Source organism: Protobothrops mucrosquamatus, unplaced genomic scaffold (genome assembly GCF_001527695.2).
Source record: "Protobothrops mucrosquamatus isolate PMUCROS unplaced genomic scaffold, P.Mucros_1.0 scaffold10, whole genome shotgun sequence".
Lineage (NCBI taxonomy): Eukaryota > Metazoa > Chordata > Lepidosauria > Squamata > Viperidae > Protobothrops > Protobothrops mucrosquamatus.
This window is the reverse complement of record NW_015386397.1, coordinates 1,681,458-1,703,722: the sequence shown is the minus strand read 5'-3', so window position 1 is coordinate 1,703,722 and position 22,265 is coordinate 1,681,458. Positions and strand designations below refer to the sequence as shown.

General features: G+C 38.2%; 1 long non-coding RNA gene across 1 annotated transcript; it reads left to right on the top strand.

The window, feature by feature from the left end:
* Positions 1–18,320: 18,320 nt before the first annotated feature.
* LOC107282659 lies at positions 18,321–20,503 on the top strand. The gene is made up of 3 exons (XR_001548780.1): positions 18,321–18,424; positions 18,566–18,620; positions 19,814–20,503. It is a non-coding gene; the product is annotated as an uncharacterized LOC107282659 (long non-coding RNA).
* The last annotated feature ends 1,762 nt before the right edge of the window (positions 20,504–22,265 follow it).

The window sequence follows — 22,265 nt, the reverse complement described above, 5'->3', positions numbered from 1 at the left end:
CTAATCATCTATAAAGAAGCGTATCTTCATATTTTTAACCATGTTGGAAATATCACTTAGTTCAGGAAAATTGACAAGAAAAATGTGCCTTCGTGGAATTATCAGTGCAATTCTATACATCTCTACTCAGAGTTCTATGGGCCTTACTTAAGTGCAATCTGAACTTGTAATCCATAAATATCCATGCAAGCACACATACACATTGAAATATGCATCTGAAGAAATAAGCTACAGTTTACAAAAGCTTACATCTTTTAACAACATGTTAGTCTGAAAATGCACTTTCATATTTCTTCTGATTTTTTACATACATATACAATAAATGCTTATGTAACACCAGTTACACAGAACAAGGCCATTGTATACTAATATAAAATCATGTCAGAACACAATCATTTCTTTCTTTCTTACATGACCTTGCAGAGTTAAACTTCTATCAATAAATTTAGCTACATTTCAAATTTCAATAGCAAGGGAATGGAGGGAAAATTTAACAATTGGCAGCATCATGTTTTTCTCCTATGGAGGTTTGCCAAAGTTCAAGATGCAATATGTTGCCTAGAACATTTGAGAAAATCAACACAAGGCAAACTCCTCCGATGCAAATCTCAATTACAAAACATTTCTTTTCAACATGTACCATGCAGTAAGATTTTAGATGTATCTTGTTCTACATAACTATAATTTTGCACATGTCCTCAGACATGAAAGTTTTTACAGTTTATCATGTAAGAATAGAGAAAAAAATCTGCCATATTTTAGGTAACAATTGTAACTTGAGTCATTGCAGTGTAAGATCTGTATTTTTTGATGAAGCGAGAAAAAAAAATCAAGCCTTGATACCTACTGCACCTGGTCAGCTGGGTCCATAGAATATTAGCAGACAGAAATGGAAATGGATCAGGGAGATACCCACACCAGAGACAGCGATGTCACCTGTAATATCAAACCTTTAATAAAAGAGAAAGGTGTTAAGAGATTTTAAAAATAGAAAAAAGTGGGAAAATTGCAAACTAACTAACTGCAACATGCAACACAACCAGTAAAAAAATGGCAAAAACCTTTGCATATAATTAGTAGAAAATGTATACAGGGAAAAATAGGACAAAGCTTTTGAAAATCAAGCTCTAAAAAAGCTGAGGGTAGAGGAGGAAGAACAGTTACCTAATTAACAAAAAAGAAAAATAGTCACGATTTTTTAAAAACAGAATTGCCAGAGCTTTATTAATTACTACCAAGCCACTCTACATTAGAGTAAGATAAAGTACACACAAGTGGGTGCTAAAATGACACTGAGGCAATATTCTGGAAGTTCCCTATGAAAATAGCAACCATAAAGTTTAGCAGCACTGCTTTTGACTATTCTGGACTGAAAATAACTAAATGATGCTCAAATAATATAGCCTTCCTGGGGAGACATTTAGCTCCAAAATAGAAAGAATCAGACTGAATAGAGAGAGAGAAGGCAAAAGCAGTGAACCAACATCTAAAGAAGTAAAACATTTCAAAATACATGCACAACAATGAAGAATAGCTTAAGATTTTAAGAATTTTCAGTCAATTATTGATATAATTATTAAATATGCCACAAAATATCTTAATTTACAGCAGAAGACAAATGGGAAATTCCTTTCTTTAGAAAAGGTATTCTTTTAATCCTACACATGTATCCTATCAATACAGTGAAATTCAGCAATCCCTCCACCCAAATATCAACAGGCAACATCATTATCTCAGAAAAGCAGCAGTTAATATTTCACACTAGTCAGACATCTTATAAAAATTCAGATATATATTTGTGTCCTTTTAAGATGCCGTAGTCAGAAATCAGAATATTTTAAAATATTCATATTAGGACATAAAGCAAGCCAACGTAAGAGACAAATATTATTTAAACAAAAGTATTCCAACATCATAATCAATTTGCCAATCTGACAATAAAATAGTTACATACTCTCAAATTAACACAGAGCCAAAGTTAGAACTTGTCAAGATGCCACTTAACATAAAGATCATCAGCTCTATCAATGGCTAGTGTATTATTTTAACTTCATCAACTAAAATAATGCACATATGGTATATGTGCATTAGGTATATGCATGCCTGAAATCTCTAGAATCAGAACTAGCAGAAAATATATGATTTTATTTGTAGATTCTCAAATTAAAATATCTGCAGTACTTGGAGTTCAAATTTCTGAAGTCACAGGCTGTAGTCTTAAGTCAGTGATGGTGAACCTTTTAGAGACCGAGTGCCCAAAAACTGGCCCCGCCCCCGCTCCACCCCCTGCCCTGCCCTGCTCTGCCCCCCCATCCCCTGCCCTGCGTGCCCACAGGACCACTCACCGCCTCCAGGGCCCGCTACAGATTGCCCAGGCAGCCCAGCAGCGCTAGGGCGGCCACACCCTCTGCCCGCGCCCTGCAGCATCAACTGCATGATGGGGTGTGAGTGCAGAGTCTTATCTACACTGCCTGGCTGCCATGTCCTTGGCTGCGCTGCTCCGTGTGGGCCACGCTCAAGGGTGACTCTCCTTCAGGGGGGCTGCTGGGGAGGAGGGGGTCCCGGGGGAAGGCAAGGCTGGGGCAACGGCATGTGTGCCCACAGAGAGGGCTCCGAGTGCCGCCTCTGGCACCCATGTCATAGGTTCATCACCACTGTCTTAAGTCATGCAATATTAAATTCTACAGAACAAGCTTCTCAAAGGCTCAAATTATTATTTAGTAGCATTTGCACCAATTTCCCCTTCCCTCAAAAAGCCCATACACTACCTTTCGAATTAATACAGATTTATTTACCAGTATTCTCAATTTACAACTATGATGGAGCCTGCCTGTAACAGTTTTAAAGCAGGTCACCACATGACTAGGCTCATTTTTATTACCTTTTTATAGCATTTGTTAAACAAATGCTGCAGTCATAAAGCAAACCTATTGCTTACTATGGAGTGTTTTTGACAGAAACTGGAAATAAATGCTGGTTTTCAGCAAAAATATAGTAAATTGCATCTTGTGACTAAAGGATTCTCAAACAGCCATAAATGAAGACTGGTTATTGAACACCCAAAATGTCATGTGACCACAAGACAGCCATCAGAACTTCAGAATTAGGTTATAAGTACATTGGGAGGCAGGGGGGAATCCAGTGTAACTTCAAGATGTCACTAAGCAATCCATCGTAAATTGACGATTACCTATATTTCTCTTCACCAGAAATTTCTAGTGAAGAAAGACAGGGTGGAGATGGAGCAGGAGAAATTATTATACTACTAAGGACAATAAAATTTTGCTAAGATATGGCCTGTTGCAAGAATTTCTTGTACTAAGCAGTGTGCTAATAATAACTGAATCCTGGAAGGGGTTATAGTACCAGCATTCCAAGGAAAGGGACAAGGTAAATAAGCATGCCTAGGGTAACAAAAAGTAACAGCAGGCTGTTTAGCGAAGGCAGTAACAGGATTTCAGTTTCCATTCCCTATTCAACTGTCAAAAAGAACCACCTATTTTTTTGCTTACTTGGGGATAAAAAAAGTTGATTAGGGAACTATTGGTTTAGCAACGCAAATTAGCTATCCTATATGAAGCTCCTCACTTAGAAAAGTAATTTTTAGCTTCTATGTAAGATAAATGTTTCTTGGATTTCAGAAAATTCTCAGTCTTCTGTCAGGCCCACAACTAAACTTATGATGTATAAGAAATCATGTCCAAGATTTTAGTTTTTAGTAATAGATTAAAATGGAAAATAAGGTACCTGTATAAAATTTGTAAGATTTTAGTCTCTGTTATAGTAAAAAAAAAACATAATAAAATGAATGCAATTAAAATACAAAAAATTAAGAGTTAAAAGCTTAGAGAAAAAAATGTGTTTTTGGAGAATGGGAACCAAGCACAACTCCTTAGCAAGGGCAATCCATAGGCTAAGAAACCACAAAGAATTTCCTATTTATCTATAAATTACGCTTCTAGCAACCACAGCATCTTCAGCAGAGTCTTTTTTGTTGGTGTAAGTAACTAAGTATTTTCACGGCTATGCTACATTAACAATAACTGTGGAATTGTACTCCCTATCAAAACTACCAGTTCCAAATCCAATGACAGCTGGTAGTCAAAGAGCACCTGAAACTGCACACTTTCCCTCTCTGAACATATCTCAAGTAAGCATCATTTATTTCCAGAATGAAGATTTCTCTTTATTAACAACACTTTTGTCATGTCCAGATTTAATTTCAGGTTCTTCTCCCCTCATCCAGCCATTATGAAGCTTAAGCAATCAAGTGATTGCTTCTATAAAGTTAAAAAGGAGGCTCTACTAGAATTAGATTTTATCAGCAAAACTTCTCATGTATATATCAAAACAGCACAAAGACAAGTAGGATCTTGTGAAATATTGTAGGACAATTATGTAGATATTAATTAATTAATTAATTAATTAAAGACCCAGTTGATCTAGTGGTTAAGGCACCAAGCTAGAAAGCAAGAGAGGAGACTATGAGTCCAAGTCCCAATTTAGCCAAGAAAGCCAGCTGGATGCCTTTATGCCAGTCACTCTCTCTCAGCCCAACTTACCTCACAGGGTTGTTGCTGTGGGGAAAAAAGGAAGAAGAAAGTATGCTGGTATGTTTATCGCCTTGAGTTATTTGTAAAAATAATAAAAGGCAGAATACAAACAAATAAATATTAAATAGAAATCACCATTGAGGACAGAAATTTTTCACTGCACTAGAACCACTGCAAAAGAAGGTTCTCAATGCCCAGACAGTGTAGAAGGATATCCTGGTTGACTATTATCAAAATCCACCAAGACATCCAAGAGAACTAATAGAGTTTCACTCCCCTCTCTATTTCCAGCACAGATCATCCACTGAGGTGGTCAAAGTAGTCTCAGTAACATATGTCAGATGACATAATGTTTGAGGTTGATCCAGAAAATTTGAACTGCAATGACACCACTATCTTAAACACCTTCCCCAAGAATGGAATATATGAGATTAGCCTGTAATTAGAAATTCTGGGTCAAGGATAATTTGTTAATAAGTATCCTATAACTATTTCCTTTAAGTTGGCAGGAGAACATCATGCATTTAAAAAGGCATCTCATTTAACCATGGGCTTAGTAGCCAGCCCCTAACAAGCTGACTGAATCAGAAAGGAAGGTCCAAGGTTGATCAAGCAAGTGGTAGCTCTAATATCTCTGCTTTCACAATATGGATAAGCAGAATAAATTAATATTAATAGGACAAGCACTTACCCAGATTTATTTATCTATGAATCACCCCAGGACTGAGGTCCATATTAAAGCAAATCTGATTGTTTGTTTTCTACAGAATGATGAAAATTGCTCATAGAGATCCTTCAACTATTCCCACCCCCTCCTCCTACCTCTTGACAGAAATGTTGCATAGAATCACCAGCCTAGTTCTATGCCAATACAGTGGCAGCATTGTGCCCTCTTTGCTGCAACATTGCAACAAAGCAGGATTTCAATAGGCCTGAAAGAGCCACCCTGATCTATGATAGCCTGAGGGAGGCTTCTGTGTTCTTTGTATTCAACTCTCAATACCAAATTCAATTGGTATTGGCTGTTATATTGGCTGTCAATATAAGTGAGTGTTAGACCCACACTCACGAATGACACCAACACAAAGAATGACACCAGACCCACACTCACGAAAACCACACAGGTCACCACCACACATCCACACAAAAAGCAAACCCAAACCCACACAGATGATGAGGCACGACCACAAACTAGAAGCCAGTCCACAGCTGCATCATTAGCCACTTTAAACCGCTCCAATCCATACATGAAGCAAACTGACACCCACCATAAAGATGTGGCACGACCACGAACACGAAGCCAAACAACAGCAATGAAGCTCACCATCTCAAATCCCCCTGCAACTCAGACTAACCTGAGCACAACAAAGCCCCCACCCAAACAGAACACTCCCCCATCCAATCAGAGCACAGCCAACCCCCCCATCCAATCAGAGCACAGCCAAGCTCCTTAACCAATCAGAACACACCTCCACCCAATCAGAACACAGCCAAGCTCCCACCCAATCAGTTCAAACCCCACTGGCAGTTAAAAGGAAGAAACAGCTGCGAACACACATTACTCCTAGAAGCACGAAGCTGAAGACACCAGCCTGAAGATGACGAATGGGACTTCATCGAAACGTCGCCAAGACACTTCCAATTTTACGCGGGAGAAAACCCGAATAACCAAAGACCTACATATATATATTTATATATATATTTGTTTTCTGAGGTTTTCGCGGGTGTTTGTATGTAGGTCTTTAGTTATTCGGGTTTTCTCCCGCGTAGAATTAAAAGTACCTTGGCGACGTTTCGACGAAGTCACATTCGTCATCTTCAGGCTGGTGTCTTCAGCTTCGTGCTTCTAAGAGTGGTGTGTGATCGCAGCTGTTTCTTCCTTTTATTGAATATAATATATATTGAATTGAACTTGGTATTGAGAGTTGAATACCAGAGTTGAATATAACAGTCTTCCCCAATGTGTTATCCTTCTATACACACACACACACACACACACACCTATTCAAGAATTTTTACAAGACTCTAGTACATTACTCATTTTCTCAAGTTTTTTGATCCAGAATAGGCAGTTCTTCTTTTATTGAACTTAATATAGCATCTTCTTACTGTAAATCTAGTATTCCAACTGTGGGACATTTCTATAAAAAATGTCACTGCAGGACAAAACTTTATTTTAGGAAGACCGGCTAATTCCCCCCTTGCACTTATTAAATCTTGTTTATATAAATTATGAACTATTTTTATCTGAGCACAATGGACCATGGTTTAAGATGCTATCTTAGTTTAGTTCAGGTATCATATTAAGCCAGGCAATCTCAAATTATGTGTCCTGAGCAAATTGAGGGGACTACTAATTGGGGGGGAGGGGAGGCCTGAACACACAAAGTTAGGCAAGCAAAACCTGAAGCAAATTCTGACACAGTTCCAGTTTTGTATGGGTAAACTTTTTGGCTTCTTCCTTCCTCTCTGCATTGTCCATGATAAATGCCCTCTAGCCCAGATCCATAAGTTCACACTATACACCATGTTCTCCCTACTAATAATCACCCATAGAAGATCTTAAAACAACAAGTTCCCCCTTTTGTCTGATTCCCTTTGCTTATTTCATTAGCAGTTATGTGGAGATGTGGAGGTACAAAAAAAGCTGTGATCCCAATGCTTAGCAACTGAGTTAAAAGGAAGCTGTATCCAAACCAAAGGCATTAGCAGCAAGCAGGTTGAGGAGAGCACAATGATGGGGGAGAGATGGGAGGAGAGCACAATGATGGCCCAGTGGCAAAGAATGTATTGTCACTATGCCTGACTGATTTCCTCGGTTTAGGCTGTAAATGAGCGCTCAACCCCAGTCTGATTTCTGAGAATTTTAAACATTTATCACTTGAAACACCCATGTTTATTATACTTCCTTCTGTACTGAGGTGCATCCTTCACTTTCAGAACAAATATCTCAACAATATAATTGTTCCCCATCGTCCACATACCTATATTTTTCAGTGTCAAAGGAGATGTATAATCCAAATGAAGAAGGTCCAAAATAAATTCAGCAAAGGGGGAGGGGAGGAGAGAAGAGAGAGAATCCAAACAATGCAGTCACCTGCTTAGTTCACCTCATAACGTAGAAAGACGTTTGCTCTTTTCTTTTTTACACATGCAGACATAAAACACACAACTAGACATCCAGGTCACAATAAGGTGCAGCATTGTTCTAACTAAATCTAACACATTTTTAAAAAATTGGCAATAACACTAGATGATAGCAACAAGCTATAATATTGGGCTAGGAACAAGGAGAACCAGGTTTCAGTCAGCCCTTATAACCATAGAAACCCACTGGATGACTTTGGACCAGGTACTTTCAGCTCAAAGGGTTGATGTGTGGGAAAATAATACGAGAAAACAGCACTATGCACAGCGCTTTGAGCTTCTGAATAAAAGATGGAATATAAGACTAATAAATAAATAAATCTGTGTGGTAGCTTTTTCTGAAGCTCAGATCTGGCAGCCCTAATTCTTACTCACAAGAAAATCCAACTATTTGGGACTATTCTGCCTCATAATCAGGCAAATCTGTTAAAATATGCCAGGCAGTGAGTGCTTGTCATTGTCAAAGAAGATTCTGGTTGGTTGCGGGACACAGATAGTGCTTTAATGCCAATGTATGCCTTTTTTCCTAGTTGGAAGTTGCTGCAGCAAGCAGTTCTAGGAACAGCAAGTTAATTAGCTGTTTACTATCAACTGGCATAGTGTATTATCAGTAGAAGCAAAAGTAGACCATACTATTTGTGTCATTCCCTTACTCTCATGAAAGAGAAAGGAAAGACAAGTTTCCTAGAACATAGTCCTCCAAACAGATAAAAAAATATTGATATGAAGTGATCCATTCTGGGCCTTTGAAAAGGAACTTTAGTGGCAGTCTGGTCTATCCCTCTGAAGACATGATTGAGTGGTCCTTCAAGTTCTTTTGCAGTTGCAACTATATCTTGCCAAAAGGGGTGCATAGAAGCATTCCACATTCCTGTACTTGTTTGCAGATTGATTTGGCTATTGTCAATGCCAACAAATCTTTTTAACAGAACAACTTATTAAAGGCTGTTTGGGAATGATTACCCCAGACACAGGAGGACTGGACTTCCCTTGAGCTTTCTTGATTTGCTTTTCCTCAAGCAAGAAGCCTCACAGTTGCTATCTGAATCAACTCCAATTCTGCATGTACAAATCAGTCTTAAAGTTAGATTTTTTTACAACTGCTCCTATAAAGAACAAATATCCAAAATAAATGTGGTAAAATATGCTAATTAGTAAGTTTATTTTTCCCTTTAAAAATAAAATTTAGATTGGATTGTTTATTTATCTCACACATGTGAATCTATCATTATTTCATTTATTAAATATTAAAACTCAATTACAAATAGTGGTATACTTATTTAATATAAATGAATCATTACACATATTCATTTATCAATTTGAGGACTTATAGTTCACATAATTTTAGAACCTTCACATTAAGCCATAATCTGACTGATTTTGGTTTAGAAGCTGTGTGAACTACATATTGTGACTCCAACCAAGGTATGGTAAAACATGCAGCTTAATGCAATATATAATCTTCATGTATAATAGGGGAATGATAGACAACTGTAGACAAAGCAGAAAAACAAGGATGTTTTAAAACTACTGGCATGAGGATTGATTGATTGATTCATTGATTCATTTATTTATTATCCTGCCTTTATTATTATTACAACTAATTCAAGGCATTAACACACCTTGCTCCTGTTTTCCTCCCAACAACATCCCTGTGAGGTTTCTTGAACTGAGAGAGTCTGATTGGCCCAAAATCACCAACTGGCTTTCATGTTAACCAGACAAGGATTCAGTCTCCTGCTTTCTAGCTCTGTGCCTTAACCATTAGCTCAAACTGGCTCTTAGCTAAGAATGTTGAAGAAACTGATAATATGGTTAGGGTATGTAAACATGCAATTTTAGCAAAGGCAAGATAAATTCATTGGTTAAAGGTAACGGGGAAAAGCCAACAAAAAGGCTATTTTATTTTCTGTATTGTTTTTACTTTAAATGCTAATACCTGTTAGGGAGCCCTCACAATTGTCTAAATTAATCGGAACCAAATGTTTGTTCTATCTGCTTGATTAACTGATCCCTATGGAGGAATTAACTACTTTGACTTTTCAGTATAAACCTGCATAGAAGCATAGCAGAAAAGAGATTATAATTAAGGAGAAAATAAATGGGCTTTATCATTTCCCATTTTACAGCATAATGCAAATAGAACCATGGAGGGCTGACTTAAAATATGAGAGAATTATTTATAATACATTCTTTACAAGTAGGTGTATGATCTGGCTCTAGTTTAGCTTTCACAACATAAATACATTTCAAATTATAGCACTGCACCAAACTAAAGCCTCAATTTTGGAAATGCCAATCAGATAAACAAAACAAGCAGTGAGTTTTCCCAAGATTGGTTAAAATACTGCCAATATCTTTAAGGAATGGATATGTATACTTTCCCTATGACTAGAACTGTATACACTTCTAAATATAGCACAGAAGGCAATTAAAAACTGAAAAATACACACAGTAAATACTTTTTGAGCCTTTCAGAAATAGGCATAAATCAAACTGACAATATTCTTTTTTGTATTTTTCTCTTTTTTTTAAAAAAAGAAAGAATATCAAACAATTTGCCCTGCTGTGCAAAGTTAATTCTGGATGGGCATCCATTTAATTATTTTTTTTAGATCTTGTGCAGTTTTTATTGGAGCAAGTTTAATCAAGCAAATTGAGAGTTAAACAGCAACAAATATTCCTTCAGGTTGATAAGCAACAAAAACTGATAAAAGTTTCTGAGAACTAGCATCACAGGACAAACAAAGTTAAAATACTACCCTAACACTGGGGAGGCCAATTTCCACAACCAGCAGCTCACTGGATGACTTTGGACCAATCACCAACTCTCAGTCCAATCATCCTCATAAAGCCTGTCATAGTGAGAAAAATAATGATTAAGTAGGAATTCTGTAAATTTAGGAGGGCAAATTACGTAAGTGTTTTGAGAACTAACTGAATATTTTTATTCTCCCAAGGGTCTCAAGGGTGTGTAAATATGTTTCAGAGCAGCCTAAGTTGTCTAATTTAAGTTTCCCATATAAACACAAAATTCACAGCAATAAATACATACATTCTTATGCATGAAATATAGAAACCAGGAGACTGGTCCAATTTAGTTATGAAAACCGGGAGACCTTGGGCCAGTTATTCTCAGTCCAACTCACCGCCCAGGGCTATTGTTGTCGGTAAAATAAGAGGGGTATTTTGTATATCTGCTGCTTTGAGTTATTTATAATAATAATAATAAAAGTGGGATAAAAATAAATATTAATGAAACTGACATTTTTTATTTTCTTGTCTGGAATAACTTGCACATGGATATACAGATCTGTAATGTTAAGTCTGATTTTCTTTGAAAATACTAAACAAGAACAATTTCCTGAACAGAACAATACAAAAAAGATACAGAAGATTCATCCATATGGTCTTTTTAGATTTCACTCTGGTTTCTTCAGAAAACATAAATAGATTATCCCAAAAGAAAATTAAAAAGTGGATAAAAATACTTAAATATTCAATTTGCATTATTCAATACTTCTTTGATTAAACAATTAAGTTGTCTTATACTCTTTGATCAATAAGCTATCAAAAATGAAGATGAAAATTTGCTAAAATATTTACTGCTTTAGTCTATAGGACAGATTCAATGTTTGAATCTCTCTTACTTACTATATTCTTTGCATATTCAGAACTATCAAGTTCAAGGAAAGATTTTAGGTTAGTACAGGTAGTCCTCAACTAATGACCATAATTGACTCTGGCAATTATGATGGTAGTCGTGACAGTTGCAAAGCGTGACCAACCAGATTTTATGACTTTTGTGGTGTTTAAGGGAACATAATGGTCGTTAAGCAAACGCCATAGTCATCAAGCTATGTTTGCTACAGGATGTTTTTGCCAGAAACTGAAGTAAACACCGTTTTTTGGCAAAGACATCGTAAACTGCAGTCACGATTGCAGCAACTGTGGGACACTGCAAACAGCCATAAATGTGGGCCAGTTGCCGAGTGCCCAAAATGCAGTAACATGACCATAGCCTTCCTGGCGATTGGAACTTCAGAACTGGGACAGTATAAATATCTTTTGGGGGCCCTTCTAACTTTGAACAGTCACTAAGTGACCTCCTGGCCAATTTGTATGGAATATGCCAGTCATATTTTAAATGGAATAATAGTGTAAAAAATAATTCTATTTGTTATCTAAAATGGTAAGACTTAGCCAAAAAAATCCATTTGTTGGGCCTTTGGTTTAATTTTTCAGACAGTATTAAAACATTGATTTGGATAAGTTATATGTAGGTCCAAAAGTATTATTTAATAATACTTGAGAATAAACCAGCCTTGATCTTATCTCACCTTCTTTCTCTGAAGGTCCAAAGGGATATCCACATATTTTAAACCAGTTCATTCCACAGCTTGAACTATTAACTACATTATGCAGTTTCAGTCTACTATTTCATAACCAATTGTTTTAGAACATCCCTATCTCATTAGCTCTCCATGCAGTAAGCAATATACCAGTGGTGGTGAACCTATGGCATGCGTGCCAGAAGTGGCATTCAGAGCCCTCTCTGTGGGCACATGTACCATGCCCCAGAGATGGCAACCATCCCTCTTCAACAGTCCTCCCGCTAACTCGCCGAGATTCCACGTGGCCAGATGCATCCCAGCACGGCTGGTTTCCCTCCCCCCCCGGTCCCATCCCTCCTGGCCTCCCATGCTCTCCTTTTCTCGGGCACAACCCACTGCATCACCTCCGCAGCTGTCGGCCAGCTGTCTAGCTCAGAGGTGGCTTCTCTGAACTGCTGGTGGCAGGCTGTGGAGCCCCAGAGTGCGCCGGTCGAGGTGCCAGCAGGCTGTGGCTGCTGACAGACACTGTCGGTCCCCATGCACTCGCTGGCCTCTGTGTGCGGGAGTTGATGGTGTCAGGCAGCAGCCGCCCCAGCCCCTGCCTCACCTTGCCCTGCGACAATGGCACCCCTGCCCTGCCTCGCCTCACCCTGCAGGATGAGCCTCCTCCCACCACCCCACCTGCCAGAGACCCCCTGGATTTCCCCCAACCCTGCCCGGCCCCCATAGGCGTCCCTCCCCATGAGCAACATCGAGGTGGCCACGTCCATCTTGGCCATGCCCACCCAGTCCACCATGACCACTACAGCCACACCCACCCAGTGGGCCACACCCACCTGGCACCCAGTGATAAATAAGTGGGTTTTGGGTTGCAGTTTGGGCACTCGGTCTCTAAAAGGTTAGCCATCACTGCAATATACCCTCAATGTAGCCATCATTTTGGATTTCTAAGGCTGTCTTGCAAATTAACTTTTCAAAAATTACTAGTACTGTATACTAGTGCAGGGCTTTTCAACCAGTGGTACGGGTACCACCTGTGGTACATTGGCACCTGGCAGGTGGTACGCGACCATCCTAGAAAAGTGGTAGCGGGGGAGGGGAATGAGCTGAACCGGTGGCAGCACCGCACAAGCCTGAGCGAGAGATGGCTGGAGCTGCAGGGCTGTCAGGGCTCAGTGGTAGCACCAATGGAAGCTCGGCGCTGATCCTGGCGCTTCTGCTGAGCTCAGAAGAAGCGCCAATCAGCTGGAATGTTGCAGCATCCCCAGGGCCTTGTGATTTACATTCAGATGCTTGGCAACTGATTCATATTTATTTATGACGGTCACAGTGTCCCAGGGTCATGTGAAGTGACCCAAAACCTGCTGCAACCACCCAGCAGACGGGGGAATAAAAACCAAATACCCCCCCACCCCCGCTGCCAATCCTCAACAGAAATGCTCACAACAATGAAAACCTTGGACAGGAGGAAGAACGCCGCCAGGTGGGCAGGCAGGTGTCTTGCTCGGCTGTGGCTTGGGGGGCACTTTTTTCAGTGCCATTGTAACTTCGAACAGTCACTAAGCAAACTGTTGTAAGTCGAGGACTACCTGTACTTTATCATTTTTTTGCTTTTTTTTTTTTGGTCATCAAGTTTTTGACACCTTGCTAGGCGACTGGTGGTACTCGGATATTGCCATGTCCTAAAATTGGTACAATGGGTGAAAAGGTTGAAAAGCCCTGTACTAGCGCATATATATATATATATATACTATTAATGTCTAAGAAATGAGAAAAAAAGCAATTTAAAAAAGGTTTCCTGATCAATCATTTTGAAATAATTCATACTCATTATAATTTACCCTTGATTAATATTTTAAAAGTGTATTTTTAAAGTCTATCACTTCCAAACAAACTTACTGCTGTCACTGCCTTCAGTGGATAATCTATTTTAAGATTACCAAATTTGAACTCAAAAACACAGATGACCATTTGATGACCACAAAGAAACGTAATGTCTGTTCTCTGATGCCCTTCAGTTGTTATCCAGAGTTTTGCAGCACAGTTGTATTACCTTTAATTTGTTCAGAAATCTCATCACATGTAAAAGTGCTTATAGCATGATAGAATGTTTCATATTATTTCAGTTCTTGAAATATTTTGTCCTCCAACTCTTTTCCTCTGCCCATTACTGATATATGAATAGGGTGAATTGAGCTCTTTCCCCCCCAAATTGAATTATTACCTTCCTTAACAGTTGTAATAAATTGCTGATAAACTCACATCCACCCAATAGCTCTAGACTGCCGTGTTTCTCAACCTTGGCAACTTGAAGATGTGTGGACTTCAACTCCCAAATTCCCCAGCCAGCGCATGCTGGCTGGGGAATTCTGGGAATTGAAGTCCACATACCTTCAAGTTGCCAAGGTTGAGAAACACTGCTCTAGAGCTTGCCCCAGAAGTACATTTATGCCTCAAAATACACCAATCATGGAACACATTTGTTGAAGCAAGTTACCTTGGACAACTAAGAGGCACATTTCCAGCAATATTTATGAAGGAGAGAGAAGGATATAAAAGAGAACCAGTTTGCTCTAGTGGTTAAAATGCTACACTAGAAACAAGACAACTGTGAGTTCTGGTCGCACCTTAGTCATGAAAACTAACTGGGTGGCTCTGGGCCAGTCACTCTCAACCTACATCAGGATTAGGCAACAATCTGGTCATTCAATTCCTGTCATAACCAATGGATCAGCATTCTACAAGTAATCTTTGACTTACAACCACAACCAAACCCAAAATTTCTGTTGCTAAGTGAGATAGTTATTGAGTTTTGCCCCATTTATGGCCTTTCTTGCCATAGTTGTTAAGTGAATCACTGCAGATGTTTAGTGAATCTGGCTTCCCCATTGACTTTGGTTGTCAGAAGGTTGCAAAAGGTGATCACATGACACTGGAATACTGCAATTGCCATAAATATGAGCCAGTTGTCAAGCATCCAAACGTTGATCCCATGACCATGGGGCTGCTGCAACAGTCACAAGGGTAAAAAAAACAGTCATAAATCATTTTTTTCAGTACTATTGTAACTTTGGTCACTAAATGAAAGGTCGTAAATCAAGAATCATTTGTATTGATTTAAAAAAAAAACACTTGCAGGAAAATGCTAGGAAAGAAAAAAGAGAGAACATCAAAATAGCCCTGTTGGAACAAGTCAAACCCAGATTTCTCAGAGTCCCCAACCATATGGCTGTGAATTATTGCAAACAGGCAACCAAGACATTCTCTTTTCCCTTTGTTGTTCCCCTTCCCCTAGTATTGGGAAGCAGATTTAAGTGAGCCTTTAATTTGTATCACTTGATAAGACTTGTTTTCTTCATGAATTCAGCCACCTTTTAAGGCTATACAAAAAAGTGACTACTGGTAATGAATTCTAGAGATTAATTACATGTTCTGTAAAGGGGTTCTTGCCTGTTCTAACACATCTAAATCAGCATCATCAGATGATCCCTTGTCAGAATATTTTAAAAGGGAAAAAACGTTCTGTCCATTTTCTCCATATCTTACACCTCAATCATAACCCTACCCTTGGACCAAGCTGAAATCTGAAATATTCTAGTCTTTTCTCATAGGAAGAATCTTGCCTTGACCAGTCATGTTTTTGTATGTCCTTCTGCACTTTTTTGAATTTACATCTGTACCTTAAGTGTGATGAATAGAACTAGTATACACCATAGTAGATGCAGTTATACAGTAGGTCCATATAATGACATTACAAGATTAGCAGTTTTATTTTAAAATCCTTTTCCTAATGAATTCTACTATAGCATTTGCTTTTTTCATCACTGCTCCATTGATATCCTTACTGAGCTATTTACTATGGACCCCAAGATCCTTTCCCTTGATAACTGAGACTCAGGCCCTAGCTGTGTAAATGCAAAATTAGGAGTAGCTTTTGTTCTAATATGCATCACTTTACACTGCTTAAATTAAACTGCATTTATCGTTTAGCTAACCATTTATCATGCTTAAAGAAATTATACTGGGACTTTTCACATCACTTTTGGATTTTACCATCCCTGTATAGCTTAGCACTGTCCACAAACTTGGTCAGTTCACTGCTTAGCTTTAAATCAAGTCACTTTATTTTAAAACATTTAATCATTTTAAATGTTAATCAATCTAAGCATTGACATATTATATACTCATTTGTTAGACTGATATCCTATTTATTCTTCAGGAGCAAAAAGCAATATATGTAGCATCCTCTCCAAGTTTTCTGAACAACAGGTATTATTTGCATGACATGCTAACTCACAGTTATCTAAGCATGGCTTATATACATTGCCCAACTTTTTCAGTTTGTATGATATACTGTGCCATAAACTATCCAAAAAGGCTGGGTTCATACAACATGCTCAGTTGATATGTTTGTGACTCAATGTATCACGTGATAAAGACACTACCTGATCCACATGAGCTTCTACTGCTAAGAATGGATTTGAGCCTATATCTTAAACCAATATCTGAATTATTATAGTCTCTTGTAATCAGATTCTCTTTAATTCAAATCTATACTTTGATTTATTGGACTTTGATTTTACAATGCTGGGATATTTTGCTTGATAAGTTACAAATGTTTAAAGATCTGATCTGCCATTACTATTGGTTAGTTCAAAACAAGGTCCCCATGATTTCAAAGTCTGAAGGACAGGAGATTATAGCGGGCAAAACTTTGCAGATTTTTTACAACTTTGTAGTGTTGTCAAGTTTAATTACACCTGCTAGAAGTTCTCTTCCAAAGGCACAACACAGAAGCCACATCTCTTGATCTAGAAACCCACTTACCTGTTATCTAAGATAATTTCTGAATAATAATTATGTACATCAATAAATAGCTACTATCCCTTTCAACTGTTTACTTTTCTGCAAAATCATTAATTCTGCACCCACTGAGCATTCCCAAAAAAAGTTTTACACATTTATCAAATCTGACTGAGAAGCCAAGGCACCAAATGTTGAAAGATATTTAGATTTTTAAATTGCTGTATCTTAAAGATGTTCAAGTTCAAATTTAAAGGAAATATACATCCTGTAAACAGGAAAAACTGTGTAGTAGAAATATTTAAAAAATCATCTTGTACAGATCATATCTGATTTCTATCCTTTCAGCAGCAGTAACTTTGAAATAAAGTTGCTTATGCTTACAAAATGTGCAAAACTGATTGAAGTTATTATTTTACTGATGAGAAAACAGCAAGTTTCTTGCCTATGGCCTGCCCAGGTTTCATTTTCACCAAACTTCATCAGAATATAAAGCTACCTTCGTTAATCACAGTTATCATACTGGATTGATGAACTTTAGCATCATTTCACCTTTTACCAATTATTCAACCTAATTCTTTGCCTTCTAGGAAAGGGGATCAGGATGAAGACTCTTACCTGTTGGCCTCAGTAAATAACTTCTGCCACTTTGTTCTTTATCAAGATAAATAGGAATAACCAATGACCCGGACAGTATAGTGGGCAGGGATAATTATAGAAACAGAATAAGATAACACCTCTACCCATTCCATTAGCATTTTCCCTTTGAAAAGCAGTAACAGCACTCACAGCTCACTATTTGGCAGCATCTCTCCGTCTTCCAATCCTTTCCCCCTTACGCAGCTGCACCAGGATCATTATTCCGCAAGGCCCCTGCAGCAACATTATACGCAGGCGCAACAGAAGAGGGGTGGGAGGAGAAGGAAAGAAAAGCCAGGAAGCTGCAGGATGTGACTGTTCCTCTTTCATTCCCTTCAGCGCAGGCGCAAAGGAGCGGCATGCCACAAACTTTTTGCACCGCATGCGTGCCCTAGAATTAACCTGAACCTCCCTCTCTCGCACAACGATTTCATGCAAGGCGCCTGCGCAATCTCTGCCAGCCTTTGAATGAAGGCGCATGGGCTACACTCCGAACGGACGAGGCTACATCATAGCGCATGCGCGACCCTCAACCGAGGTTTTTAGCCTTCCGCCCCGCCCCTTCTTGCGTCAGGGCCTTTGGCTCATTATTTTGCAATCAGTTACCTATGAGCGTTATATATTACTCCCTTTGTCCCTATGATGTGGTGAGTTATACCTGTCACCCGTTCCACCTCACCTGCAAACGATACGCAATAGCTGCAGCTGTCCCCTTGAGGTCTCTTCATAACGCCCTGACCTGACACATCCGGGACTATAAGTGACGTTACCACGACGCCTCGTTCATTCAACGGCAGGCGGGGAGGAGACTGGGAGGTAGCGCCATTGCGCATGCGCAACAGGGAGCGGACACAGCAAAAATGGCGGGAAAGAAGTAATGTCGAGGATGAATCGCACAATATTGGGAATAGTACAGGAGATACTAGGAAGGAAGGAAAGTAATCAGAGGTGGGATCATGTTTCAGCATTATTATCGAAAGTAATATTCAATATGCACATTAAAAGTACACCCGATTTTTATGCAGCGATTAAGTGATCTCCAAATACAATTCATAAACATGTTTTAATTGTCTTCTAATAATATTTCAGATACTGAATTTCAAAGATCATGCTGCCACCGAGAAATAAAGGGATATTAGCATCGGTAAGTAATAGCTTTGGAATTTTATTGAACCATAATGTGTTCTCCTAACTTTTAGGCTTCATTATTATAGCATTTTAAAAGGTGGTGGTACTTTTAACATGACAGTCTAGGGAGGCCCTTTTTTCAACTTAAGAAAAACATTTATTTTTCTTTATTGTCCTTGCAATCAGAAGCCAATTGTAACACTATCTCAAGACCTTTTTCTTATAATCTAAGAAGCAAAATTAACCCTTTTAAAAATATAGCATTTTTCTTTTTGTGAATAAATTTGTCACAGACATTTGCATTTTTCCCTTAAATATTGCTCGTGGAGTAATAAACCAATGAACATTGTAAGACTATAATTTGACATTATCAAAGCTAATAGAAGATTTGTTATCCAAACGCCACTACTGCATGTCCATGCTATTGCAATCACAATAATCTGTCTTTGTTTTATTTAAGAATACATTTTTCTTTGTTTACTTGTCTCTCTGCCTGTTGAATGGTTTGCTTGAATTTAATATAAACATTCCTACCTGTGTAAATAGAGCCATATCCTTTCCCCAGCTGAAAAGTGAGGAGGAAGAATTCCTGTGTCCCTATAGGGAAGAGGGTTTTTTGTGATTGTTACATTATCAATGTTAAGGTATCACTGCTTATAGCTGCATCCTATGCAGTAGTTGCCTAAGAGCTTGGCTACTGTTGTCCTTTCTGTTCAAACCATAAGACTTGGTTATGAGTTTTCCATAAACTAGATTTTGGGGGGTTCTTTTTGTTTCTCATAAGCAAATTTTGTTTTTCTCCTCGAATCAATGTTTAGCCACTTATGAAGTAAAGCTTCTAGTTACCCCAAATGAGACTTTGAAACTATATACAATTTTGAATCTTGCAACTCTGCTTCCTGAGACTACAGATAAAAGAAGTTGCCAACATAACTGCAGAGCGTAAACTTGTACAGAAACCTTGCTCATACTAAGGTGCCCCTATAAATCCTTTGAATTTTTTTGGGCTGGATCTCCTTTGGGGTTGACAAAATCTGTTTAATGGGGAATACATTTATTTTCTTTTTTTAATCTGTTGAACGAACCCTTTTTACTGTCCTTGGGAGCCTAAGTAGTTGAATGTACTGTCTTAATTAATGTTTGTTGTATTGCCACAGACAAAACTGTTAATATCTTCACTGACTCTATGTATGTTTTTTGGTGTTACAGATGCCTTACGGTAGCTGAGAGGAATCTTAACCTCAGGCTGCCAAATTGCTCACGCAAACCTGATGGTTTCACTTTTGGGTGCACTTCTCTGTTTTATGAAAGGCAGTCACTTTGCCGATCTGAATGCTAATTAATTTTTCTATGTTTAAAGGTATCTCTGTTATTGCTTATGAGAAGTTTTTTTCAGATGCTGGAACTGCCACTTGCAATATCTTTATGATGCATCTTGGAATAGTTCTGGATGGTTTCCAATAGGCACCCAATTTTTCTACATGCTTTTCTTCATCTTCTGACTCACCAGCTAAGTGTGAAAGGACATTGTGATTCCCAAACTATTATAAACGGGCTTATTCCTGGAGCCTTTAGGAAATTTCTAGGAGCTTCTTCTAGACAAAAGACTCACGAATAGTGGCTTCTCTGCTAGCTCAGTGCATCCATGGCTAAGGGGAAATGAATTAACTGCCAAACAGCTTCCATCATTACAGAAGCAGCACTGAAAGCTGTGGACAGTAATGGGACCTACAGTTGCCCTGAGTGATCAGTTCAGCAGGGAGAATTTGTGCTGCTTAAAATTTCCATCACAGGACTCTAGATCCAACCTTGGACAGTCCACTTCAGATTTTTGCTACCCAACCCACTGTCCTTGTAAAAGAAAAAGGTCCTTGGTTTCCTCACAGGTAACAACAACAACAATAATAATAGAGTTGGAAGGGAGGTCTTCTAGTCCAACCCCCTGCTCAGGCAGGAAACCCTATACCATTTCAGAAAAATGGCTGTCCAGTCTCTTCTTAAAAACTTCCATTGTTGGAGCACTCACAACTTCTGGAGGCAGATTGTTCCACTGATTAATTGTTCTAACTGTCAGGAAATTTCTCCTTACTTGTAGGTGGATATTATCAGATTCTTGGAACTTGCCACAAATAATTTTTGTGGACTTACTACTTCTAAAAAACCCATGATTTCTTTGGACCTTTGCTTCTGCTGCTACTTTTACAATCTTTTTTATGCTGCAAATACGGGTGGGACAGGCTGGAAGAGCAGAATTCCTAGTTATCAGCAGCATATGATTGATAATTCTGGCATGTGAAATAGAATTGTATTCCTTCTTTACAGACTCCTTGGAGTAAGAGATATCCTCTTTTTCCTGTGCTTTAAGTACTGATTGTTGGGTAAATCACATTATTGCATTTGATTTCACTATAATGCAGGAACACTCCAATCCCCCAATCTGTTTTCAAAGGACATCAGTTGCCCAAATACACAAGAGGTATTTCTGCCATGCTTGTATTAACCCAATTAATTATGAAGCAACTTGGATATTAAAATGCAACACAGGGCAAATAACAAAACATAATGGCACTTACTCTTAGCCAAGGCCATTTCTATTGGAATGCAAAAACTTGTCTTTTTACTACTGAGCAATAGAGAGCAACATCTGAAAATCCTTGAGTATACTTGCAAGTTATAAGAAAGATAAAACTTAGCTGGAAAAGTGTAATGTAACCCATAATTTGCCTCTTGCAAATGTTATTAAAATTGTGTTTTCTATTGTTTAAGTCTTATGCAATGAGCACTTGATTACTTGCTTTCTGACATATCACATATACCAAATGTATGTATCATTTATTTCTGTACCTTATAAAAAGCCTTGGTATCCCCGTTAATAAATGCCTTTTGCTTTGCCTAAATTACTTAGTAATTCATATTTTTGGGTGGAAAATGTCCCTTTGCATAGGTAAGTCTCTCAAATATAGGCAGTTTATTTACATTCATAATAAAATGTGGAATACACCAAAGTTATATTACTGCATCTCAAAGTAGAAATAAATTATTTTTATAAAGGTTTATCATTTAAAAAATAATTAAATGACAACTGATGGATATGTACATTTAAAACTTTAAAGGCCATTATAGATGGCATCTTGTCAAGTAGTATTGGAAAGAAAGTTCCAGCTGATTTTGGCCAACAGAAAATTCAGTTGGGAGGGGTAAATTCGCCTAGCTGGCTTTTATGCCTGAGGGAGACCTAGAACTCAACATTTCTTGGTTTCTAGGCCAGCATTTTAACTATACTATACACCACTGGTTCTTAACCTTTTTAAACGAATCGCCCCCTTGAGCCAACGAGGAAGTTGTCATCGCCCCCCTCCCCCAACATAACCTCTCAATCACAACATAAGAAATAATTCTTCAATTTATGCAAACACTTGTTTTGTTTTCTTTAAAATTGTCATCAGAACATATTGATGCAAATAATTTATTTCCAGTCTTTTTCCCATATCTCAACTGTGAAAAATTTTGGTGCCACCCGTCGCTTTATTCCCAAACTTTGTGATACGTGTATTTCATTATTATCTTATTTATTCAAGACACTTAAATGTAATGACCACTGAAAACAAAATTCAATTGCAAGAAAGTGAAATGCACGAAAAGAAAAACAGTAACATTTAAT